The 9522-nt window shown below is 40.5% G+C and overlaps 1 pseudogene; it reads right to left on the reverse strand.

Moving 5' to 3' along the window:
- Nucleotides 1–352: 352 nt before the first annotated feature.
- On the reverse strand, nucleotides 353–1691 carry LOC111187861 (ferritin light chain-like; annotated as a pseudogene).
- Between the last annotated feature and the right edge of the window lie 7831 nt (nucleotides 1692–9522).

The raw sequence follows: 9522 nt of genomic DNA on the forward strand, positions 1-9522 counted from the left end.
AGTTGAATCCAGTACCCAGAATGTCTCCGGAGAAGTCCTGAAACCCTTAAAATTCTATGCAACATTGTCTGAATAGGTGCTTTTATTCTTCTTGCCAGAGAAAACATAGTTTATCAGATACACTGCACTCAGCGTACCCAGGTGATACACATAAATTAGGAACCATTTCTTTAGAAAATCTAGAGAATTAGACTACGAATCATTCATGCTATTCAGATACTTATGTTTTCTTCTTATAGCCTAGCTTATTTTTCCTCTGCAAAAAGAACTTTTTTATTTCCATGTGGTGCCACGGCTTGGGTGAAGGTTTCAGGGTGGTTAAAAAAGGTTGCCTCCTGGCTGGAGGAAGGGGCTCGGGCAGAGATCTCGAGGCGGGGGAAGGCAGGGGCGTCTCGCAGAGGCCGCCGGGCTCTGGAGGCTCCTAGTTGCGCTGACAGGAGAGCCTTTCGAAGAGATACTCGCCCAGTTCGGCCTGGGGGCCCGGCCAGACTGCGCAGGTCTGTCAGGTGCACGCCCATCTTCTTGAGGAGCTTCTTGATGAGCTCCTCCTGCAGGAAGTGGCTCTCCAGGAGCTCGCAGAGCTGGGCGCCTGCGCTCGCAGAACCCAGGGCCTGCAGATCCAAGAGCGCCCGGTCCAGGCTCCTCTCCAGGGCCGTGGCGGCCTCCGTGGTGCCCACGCTGGCGCCCCACTCCTCCGGGGACAGCGCTGGGCGCCCTTGCGCTTCTCCATAGACAGCTCCCGGAAGAAGCGGCCCACGCCCCACGCCTTCGAAGTAGAGGCTCAGAGAGAGGTAAGTGGACGAGGCCCGAGGTGCAGGTTGATCAGGCGGCTGACGGCGGCCTCCACCTCGGTGGAAGGACTCTGCTGGATGGGGGGTCACGGTGAGTCAGCAGTGAGGAGGACTTCCCCGTAAAGTGTGTTGTGAGGATGGACCCGGAAGCAGGGACCTGGGTCTTCTTCTCTCCAGCAACTTGCTAAACACTTTTATTACTTCCAATAATTTGTAGAGTCTGGGATCTTATAATAATATCATCTGTAAATAATGACATTCTCGTGTCTTTGTAGTTCGTAGGCTTTTTTTCATTTTCTGCCTGCACTGATTAGGATTTTCAGTACGAAGATGAATAAAAGCATGGATACTAGACATTTTTCCTAATTTTAAAGGGCATGTTTCTAAAGTTTCTATTAACAGTGATGATACTGAAACCGTGGGTTAAATCCATTTCACCTGCCGTCACTAATCAAGGTCGTTTTAAGATTTGCCTGACCTCCAAGCTGCACTTAGCCTAGACAATAAGGTGTTTGCCCAAGTTGTTTTCCAGGAACTTGGAGTCAGCTGCCATAGTTTGAGCTGAGCTGGGTGAGTCTGGATAGGACCACCCACCCTTCAGCTGGGCATTCCAGAGTGTCTGCTTGGTGATCTTTTGACATCAAAGGGCTAAAAACTCTACCCTCAGAACATGCAGAGGCCTGGAGCCTAGTTAAACCTGCTCAGGATGTCAGTTACCACACCTTTTTCCAATCACCTTTCCCCACACTCCCCATACCTTGGACCGCCCTGCTTCTTTATTCTTTATCCCATAAATACCCTGAGCCCCTTGCCTTGGGAGGCAGAGCTCAGATTGGTTCTCCTGTCTCCTCGCTTGGCTGTCTTCTGAATAAATACCCTCTTTGCTGCAAACCTCGGCATCTCAGTGTTTCAACTTGCTGGGCGTCAGGCGAGACAAACCTGGTTCGGTAACATATACCATGTGTGTGATTTTGGTAGTTGCCCTTTTTGAAAGCTTAGCTTAGCTTCTATTTTTAGTTTTCTAAGAGTTTTTTGTTTGCTTGTTTGTTTTATTTTTTTAATCATGAATAAGTGTTGCATTTTATTAAATTCTTTTCTGTATCTATTGAAACGATCTTTTAAATTTGTTAATGTAGTGAAAAATATGTATATCATCTCCTAATGTTAAACCAAATATACATTCCTGTGACAAACCCAAGTTGATCACGATGTACTAACTTTTTAAGCACATTGCTGTGTTTGGGTTGTCCAGCTTTTTGTGTCCATTTTCATGACTGAGATTGGCTTGTAATTTTCCCTTAGCCTACTGTCCTTATCTGGTTTGTAATCAAGGCTATGCACAAGGCTATGCACATGGCTTGCTCTTCAAGTCTTTGCTCAAATGTCACTGTTCATCTCAATGAGGCCTTCTGTGCCTCCATTTTTAGATATTGTAATCGTATACTCAGCACCTTTATTTCTCTTCTTTCCCTAGTCTCCTTCCCCAGCTACCTTTTTCCTACCACTTACTGCTTTCTGTTATATGTAATTTGATCATTTACTTAACGCCAAATGTTTGAAATTCTTTTGTGAAACTATCTGAACCTAGTGACATCATTGGAGTAGATCCTTGAAAGTTTTCTTTTTTATCTTTATTTTTTTAACATCTTTATTGGAGTATAATTGCTTTACAATGGTGTGTTAGTTTCTGCTTTATAACAAAGTCAATCAGCTATACATATACATATATCCCCATATCTCCTCCCTCTTGCATCTCCCTCCCACCCTCCCTATCCAACCCCTCTACGTGGTCACAAAGCACTGAGCTGATCTCCCTGTGCTATGTGGCTGTTTCCCACTAGCTATCTATTTTACATTTGGTAGTGTATATATGTCCATGCCACTCTCTCACTTCATCCCATTTTACCCTTCCCCCTCCCCATGTCTTCAAGTCCATTCTCTATGTTTGTGTCTTTATTCCTGTCCTGCCCCTAGGTTCTTCAGAACCTTTTTTTTTTTCAGATTCCATATATATGTGTTAGCATAACACAATAACTCAGTTTCGTTTCTTTTTATGGCTGAGTAATATTCCATTGTATATATGTACCACATCTTCTTTATCCATTCATTTGTTGATGGACATGTAGGTTGCTTCCATGTCCTGGCCATTGTAAATAGTGCCGCAGTGAACATTGCGGTGGACTCTTTTTGAATTATGGTTTTCTTAGGGTATATGCCCAGTAGTGGGATTGCTGGGTCGTATAGTAGTACTTTTTTTTTTTTTTTTTTTGTGGTATGCGGGCCTCTCACTGTTGTGGTGTTTTGGCCTCTCCCATTGCGGAGCACAGGCTGTGGACGCGCAGGCCCAGCAGCCATGACTCACGGGCCCAGCTGCTCTGCGGCATGTGGGATCCTCCCGGACCGGGGCACAAACCCACATCCCGTGCATCGGTAGGCGGACTCTCAACCACTGCGCCACCACGGAAGCCCGGTATAGTAGTTCTCTTGATAGTGTTCTTGATTTTTAACTTTCTTCTGTAGAAATTGGTCTTTTTAAGCATTTGTCTCTATTGGGGTCAACTATAGTAAACTGTTTTTTCTAAGGAATTCTCTATTTCATTTAGTTTTATAAACTTACCTGCATAGAGATGTATACAGTAGTCTCCTTTGATTTTTAAAATTTTTCTGCATTAATAGGTATTTCCCCTATGCCTGTCTCTTCTTTCCTTCCTTCCTTTGGAGTTAGATTGATTCTCCCCCTTCGCCCCCCAATTTCTAAGCATTTTGTGGACAGGGTTTCTAGTTCAAGAGCACCTTCTTCTGTCAGTATAATGAAGTGCAGTTTTTTTTTAAGCAGTAATGGAGTTGGGGTGAGGAGGATAAGTTGATGCGTCTTGTTTCACTTTTGTTTTTGCAGGATTTTTAATTTTTCCTCTCTTGTCTTTCTTTCTCATAGCTCCAAGAGGCACCACTTCTTTTTTTTCCTAATATTTATATTATTTATTTATATGTATGTGTTTATTTTGGTTGCTGCAGGTCTTAGTTGCAGCATGAAGGATCTTCCTTGCAGCATGCAGGCTTCTTAGTTGCGGCATGAGGGCTTCTTAGTTGCAGCATGCAAGCTCTTAGTTGCGGCATGCATGTGGGATCTAGTTCTCCAACCAGGGATCGAACCCCGGCCCCCTGCATTGGGAGCACGGAGCCTTACCCACTGGACCACCAGGAAAGTCCCAGGCGCCACCTCTTATCTGATTCTTCTCCAGAAGCAATGTTTCTTTAAGGCTGCCACCACTATTGGTCCTGCTTTCTTTCAAAACCCAACCAGTACTAGCAAGTCCCTGGCCTGTCTTCCTTGTTTTGATTCTTAGTAGTATTACATTTTGTCGTTCTAGGAGTTATTTTATCTTTACTTCATCTAGGTCTTCTGCTCCCCAGCACTCTTTTGCATATAGTCTCTTAAACTTCCCCTCCTACAGGCTCATACTGTTCCCACAGGCTGACAGCAAGAGCTCTGTTAGAATTTGTTGTCTATTTCTCTACTAGGAGAAGTTCATTGTATTCTCTGTCTCCTGATAACGTGGAAGGTGTGGGTTATGTGTGAAGCCTTACTTTTCTATTTCATTAATTTCTGCTCTTACCTTTATTACCTCCCTACTTTCTTTTATTGTTCTTTTTCTAACTTTTTATGTTAGACCATTAGGTTGTTCATTTCCAGCCTCTCTCCTTTTCCAAGATGCTCATTTAAGATGATAAATTTCCCTCTATGTATCATTTAGCTGAACCCCACAAGTTGTGATAGGCAATATTTTCATTCCCATCCAGTTCTAAGTATTTTTAAGTTTCCACTATAAGTTCTTCCTTGATTCATGAGTTGCTTAATATGTGTTTTTAGGCTTTCAAACGAATTTGGTTCTTAAAATTAATTGTTGGGCTATTCTAACTGGATACCCCTATAATCTGAATCATACCTATGATTTGAAATGTGTTAACTAACACAAGGTCCATCTTAAAAAAATATTTTATCCACGCTTGATAAGAATGGGTATGCTGTAATTTGGAGGTGCTGGGTTCTAGATATATCCAAGATATATCAAACCTTTTAATTGTGTCATTCAAATCTTTTGTCTTTGCTGATATCTTTGTCTCCTTGGTCTACGAATAATTGAGGAATGACTGGATATGTGTTAAAATATACTCTGATAGTGGATTTATAAATTTTTTAAAAAATTTATTTATTTTTGGCTGCATTGGGTCTTCATTGCTGCATGCGGGCTTTTCTCTAGTTTTGGAGAGCAGGAGCTACTCTTGCTTGCAGTGCGCGGGCTTCTTATTGCGGCGGCTTACCTTAGTTGTGGAGCATGGGCTCTAGGCGCACGGGCTTCAGTAGTTGTGGCACGCGGGCTCAGTAGTTGTGGAGCATGGGCTCTAGGCACGCAGTCTCAGTAGTTGTGTCACACGGGCTTAGTTGCTCCACGGCATGTGGAATCTTCCCTGACCAAGGCTCGAACCCGTGTCCCCTGCACTGGCAGGCGGATTCTTAACCACTGCACCACCAGGGAAGTGCGGATTTATAAATTTTTCCTTATAGTTCTATCAGCTTCATTTTTGTATTTTGAACCTATTTAATTAGGTGAATACAAGTTTAGAATGCATACATCTGTCAGTTGAACCTTTTTTAAAAAACATCTTTATTGGAGCTTAATTGCTTTACAATGTTGTGTTAGATTCTGCTGTATAACAAAGTGAATCAGCTATATGTATACATATATCCCCATATCCCTCCCTCTTGTGTCTCCCTCCCACCCTCCCTATCCCACCCTTCTAGGTGGTCACAAAGCACTGAGCTGATCTCCCTGTGCTATGCAGCTGCTTCCCACTAGCTATCTGTTTCATATTTGGTAGTGTATATATGCCCATGCTACTCTCTCACTTCATCCCAGCTTACCCTTCCCCCTCCCCGTGTCCTGAAATACATTCTCTACGTCTGCATCTTTATTCCTGACCTACCCCTAGATTCATTAGAACCATTTTTTTTTTAGATTCCATATATGTGTTAGCATACAGTATTTGTTTTCCTGTTTCTGACTTACTTCACTCTGTATGACAGACTCTAGGCCCATCCACCTCACTACAAATAGTTCAGTTTTGTTTCTTTTTATGGCTGAGTAATATTCCATGGTATATATGTGCCACATCTTCTTTATCCATTCATCCGTCTATGGATACTTAGGTTTTTCCATGTCCTGGATAGTTGTGCTACAGTGAACATTGTGGTACATGACTCTTTTTGAATTATGGTTTTCTAAGGCTATATGCCCAGCAGTGCGATTGCTGGGTCATATGGTAGTTCTATTTTTAGTTTTTTAAGGAACCTCCATACTGTTCTCCATAGTGGCTGTATCAGTTTACATTCCCACCAGCAGTGCCAGAGGGTTCCCTTTTCTCCACACCCTCTTGAGCATTTACTGTTTGTAGATTTTTTGATGATGGCCATTCTGACTGGTGGAGGTGATACCTCATTGTAGTTTTGCTTTGCATTTCTTTAATGATTAGTGATGTTGAGCATCCTTTCATGTGTTTGTTGGCCATCTGTACGTCTTCTTTGGAGAAATGTCCATTTAGGTCTTCCACCCATTTTTGAATAGGGTTGTTTGTATTTTTGATATTGAGCTGCATGAGCTGCTTGTAAATTTTGGAGATTAATCCTTTGTCAGTTGCTTCGTTTGCAAATATTTTCTCCCATTCTGAGGGTTGTGTTTTGGTCTTGTTTATGGTTTCCTTTGCTGTGCAAAAGCTTTTAAGTTTCATTAGGTTCCATTTGTTTAATTTGTTTTTATTTCCACTTCTGTAGGAGGTGGGTCAAAAAGGATCTGGCTGTGATTTATGTCGTAGAGTGTTCTGCTTATGTTTTCCTCTAAGAGTTTTATAGTGTCTGGCCTTAGATTTAGGTCTTTAATCCATTTTGAGTTTATTTTTGTGTATGGTGTGAGGGAGTGTTCCAATTTCATTCTTTTGCATGTAGCTGTCCAGTATTTTCAGCACCACTTATTGAAGAGGATGTCTTTTCTCCATTGTATATTCTTGCTTCCTTTATCAAAAATAAGGTGACCATAAGTGCATGGGTTTAACTCTGGGCTTTCTATCCTGTTCCATTGATCTATATTTCTGTTTTTGTGCCAGTACCATGCCGTCTTGATTACTGTAGCTTTGTAGTATAGTCGGAAGTCAGGGAGCCTGATTCCTCTAACTGCATTTTTCTTTCTCAAGATTGCTTTGGCTATTTGGGGTCTTTTGTGTTTCCATACAAATTGTGAAATTTTTTGTTCTAGTTCTGTGAAAAATGCCAGTAGTAGTTTGATAAGGATTGCATTAAATCTGTAGATTGCTTTCGGTAGTAAAGTCATTTTCACATTGTTGATTCTTCCAATCCAAGAACATGGTTTATCTCTCCATCTATTTGTATCATCTTTAATTTCTTTCATCAGTGTCTTATAGTTTTCTGCATACAGGTCTTTTGTCTCCTTACGTAGGTTTATTCCTAGGTATTTTATTCTTTTTGTTGCACTGGTAAATGGGAGTGTTTCCTTAATTTCTCTTTCAGATTTTTCATCATTAGTGTATAGGAATGCAAGAGATTTCTGTGCATTAATTTTGTATCCTGCTACTTTACCAAATTCATTGATTAGCTCTAGTAGTTTTCTGGTAGCATTTTTAGGCTTCTCTATGTATAGTATCATGTCATCTGCAAACAGTGGCAGCTTTACTTCTTCTTTTTCGATTTGGATTCCTTTTATTTCTTTTTCTTCTCTGATTGCTGTGGCTAAAACTTTCAAAACAATGTTGAATAATACTGGTGAGAGTGGGCAACATTGTCTTGTTCCTGATCTTTGTGGAAATGGTTTCAGTTTTTCACCATTGAGGACAATGTTGGCTGTGGGTTTGTCATATATGGCCTTTATTATGTTGAGATAAGTTCCCTCTATGCCTATTTTCTGGAGGGTTTTTATCATAAACGGGTGTTGAATTTTGTCAAAAGCTTTTTCTGCATCTATTGAGATGATCATATGGTTTTTATCCTTCAATTTGTTAATATGGTGTACCACATTGATTGATTTGCGTATATTGAAGAATCCTTGCATTCCTGGGATAAACCCCACTTGATCATGGTGTATGATCCTTTTAATGTGCTGTTGGATTCTGTTTGCTAGTATTTTGTTGAGGATTTTTGCATCTATGTTCATCAGTGATTTTGGCCTGTAGTTTTCTTTCTTTGTGACAACCTTGTCTGGTTTGGGAATCAAGGTGATGGTGGCCTCGTAGAATTAATTTGGGAGTGTTCCTCCCTCTGCTGTATTTTGGAAGAGTTTGAAAAGGATAGGTGTTAGCTCGTCTCTAAATGTTTGATAGAATTCTCCTGTGAAGCCATGTGGTGTTGGACTTTAGTTTGTTGGAAGATTTTTAATCACAGTTTCAATTTCAGTGCTTGTGATTGGTCTGTTTATATTTTCTATTTCTTCCTGGTTCAGTCTTTGGAAGGTTGTGCTTTTCTAGTATTTGTCCATTTCTTCCAGGTTGTCCATTTTATTGGCACATAATTGATTGTAGTAATCTCTCATGATCCTTTGTATTTCTGCAGTGTCAGTTGTTACTTCTCCTTTTTCATTTCTAATTCTGTTGATTTGAGTCTTCTCCCTTTTTCTCTTGAAGAGTCTGGGTAATGGCTTATCAATTTTGCTTATCTTCTCAAAGAAACAGCTTTTAGTTCTATTGATCTTTGCTATTATTTCCTTCATTTCTTTTTCGTCTATTTCTGATCTGATCTTTATTATTTCTTTCCTTCTGCTAACTTTGGGGTTTTTTGTTGTTGTTCTTCTTCTTTCTCTAATTGCTTTAGGTTTAATGTTAGGTTGTTTATTTGAGATTTTTCTTGTTTCCTGAGGTAGGATTGTATTGCTGTAAACGTCCCTCTTAGAACTTCTTTTGCTGCATCCCATAGGTTTTGGGTCGTCATGTTTTCATTGTAATTTGTTTCTAGGCATTTTTTGATTTCCTCTTTGATTTCTTCAGTGATCTCTTGGTTATTTAGTAGCATATTGTTTGGCCTCCCTGTGTTTGTATTTTTTACAGTTTTTTTCCTGTAATTGATAGCTAGTCTCATAGCATTGTGGTTGGAAAAGATGCTTGAGATGATTTCAGTTTTCTTAAATTTACCAAGGCTTGATTTGTGACCCAAGATATGAACTATCCTGGGGAATGTTCCATGAGCACTTGAGAGGAAGTGTATTCTGCTGTTTGGGGATGGAATGTCCTATAAATATCAATTAAATCTATCTGGTCTGTTCTGTCATTTAAAGCTTGTGTTTCCTTACTTATTTTCATTTTGGATGATATGTCCATTGGTGAAAGTTGGGGGTTACAGTCCCCTGCTATGATTGTGTTACTGTCGATTTCCCCTTTTATGGCTGTTAGCATTTGCCTTATGTATTGAGGTGCTCCTATGTTGGGTGCGTATATATTTCTAATTGTTATATCTTCTTCTTGGATTGATCCCTTGATCATTATGTAGTGTCCTTCCTTATCTCTTTTAACATTCTTTATTTTAAAATCTATTTTATCTGGTATGAGTACTGCTACTCCAGTTTTCTTTTGATTTCCATTTGCATGGAATATCTTTTTCCATCCCCTCACTTGCAGTCTGTATGTGTCCCTAGGTCTGAAGTGGGTCTCTTGTAGACAGCATATATACGGGTCT

Source organism: Delphinapterus leucas, chromosome 11 (genome assembly GCF_059928025.1).
Source record: "Delphinapterus leucas isolate spDelLeu-1000000601 "Yukka" chromosome 11, BTC_Dleu_Yukka2, whole genome shotgun sequence".
Lineage (NCBI taxonomy): Eukaryota > Metazoa > Chordata > Mammalia > Artiodactyla > Monodontidae > Delphinapterus > Delphinapterus leucas.